At 38.9% G+C, this 1,608-nt stretch overlaps 1 non-coding gene across 1 annotated transcript; it reads left to right on the forward strand.

Moving 5' to 3' along the window:
* The first annotated feature begins 771 nt into the window (after window positions 1-771).
* On the forward strand, window positions 772-833 carry LOC119471691. The gene has a single exon (XR_005200756.1). It is a non-coding gene; the product is annotated as a U7 small nuclear RNA (small nuclear RNA).
* Window positions 834-1,608: the final 775 nt, after the last annotated feature.

The raw sequence follows: 1,608 nt of genomic DNA on the forward strand, positions 1-1,608 counted from the left end.
GGCCATGAGAGTGATGGGAGACCAGCAGTGTCACACAGGTAGCATGTAGACTGGACTCCTGTCCTCTATTGCCTCACCACTCCTGGAAACACTGGCAGTAGCACTGGGGGACCCCAAGGAGAAGCACAGAAAGAAAGCAGGGCATCAGGAGAACTGAGCAGCAGAGAGTGAGCCCTATGCATAGGGACAGTGCTTGTCCCTTATCTGCCTCCAAAGACCCTTGGTTCCTTGAATGCACCATGCTTGTCACCAAATGTGACAGGGCTTTATTGCACTGTACTGACCCACAGAGGGAAAAAATAGGCTGAAGGGGAAAGCTGTTTCCTAGTTCTGCTTCCACCAATTTCAATCCCCAGGCCTCAGGCAAGTGTTTCTGAAGCATCTTTTCTGATCTGTAAAATGGAGGTTCTAGTTTCTTCTCTGCATGAAGTCCTATTCAGTGATTAATTAACTGTATGACCTTGGACAAGTCATTTGGCCTCTATGAGGCCAGTTTCTGCAATTTTAAACTAAAATCAATAAATTTCACTTCACAAAGAGGGTGCAGTAATCAACTTTGATAATGTATATAGAAAGTGTCTTGTAAATTGATTGTTACTGTAGATATCTATAAGGTTATTATTATTATGACTTCCTTTTCCCAAGCATTGCAAAAATCATAGATGACATTTTTGTTGGTATCTATAGTTATAAATATGTATGTAGTATATTGATTAACATTATTCTAAAATCTTCCTCAAGTCTACTGATTTGGTGTTACTTAAATCTTAAACCAGTTATAGCTCTTCTAGAATTTATCTAGCAGGTCTCCTGGATTTTACAGGAAAACCCCACATACCAAGAAACAAACAGACAACAAAAAACCACCTTAAACCATAAACCTACTTTTACACTATTCTGTAACTGAAGAATTATCATTTAAGTTGAGCAATCTCAAACAAGAGATTGTCATACTTCTAAAAATCATTTATCACTTGCTTTTTATTGCAACACGTTGAAATTCTTCTGCAGACTATAAATCAGTGCTCTTTTTCTGCTTACTACCTACTGTTTCAGTTTTACTATTAATAATAGCTTTAAAACCCTTATAATAGCTGTGGAACAATTTTTCTGAAACTGCTTATTACATGATTTCCATTAGTAACAATTGATTTTTTTCCCAATCCTTTTGGACACCTAGAACTCTGAGAGTCCCTGAAGCCTGGGTACTCTTGACCTTTCCCTTTCCCACCATCCAATCAATTATTAAGACCTGTTTTGCCTGTTTTAAAAATATCCCTAAATGAGTGCACTGCTATTAACCTAAGCCCAGACCACCAATACCTCTCACTTGAATGCTTACGGTGGTTCACTGACTGGTTTCGTTTCACTCAGGCTCTCATGAAGGTGCTCTGGATATGTCAGTAACACAGGCAAGGTATGAGTTTCCAATGCTATGAGGCTTTTTTAGACTAGTGAGAGAAAGACAAAAAGGGGTTTCTCAAGAAAATCCCAACTTGCAAATTATGATGAGTGCTATATAGGAAATAAGCAAAGAGCTGAAATGGAGACTATGGAGAGAGGGCATTGTAATTATGAGGTGGTCATAGAGGGCCTCTCTAAGGAGGT

Source organism: Cebus imitator, unplaced genomic scaffold (assembly GCF_001604975.1).
Source record: "Cebus imitator isolate Cc_AM_T3 unplaced genomic scaffold, Cebus_imitator-1.0 Scaffold69, whole genome shotgun sequence".
Taxonomy (NCBI): Eukaryota; Metazoa; Chordata; class Mammalia; order Primates; family Cebidae; genus Cebus; species Cebus imitator.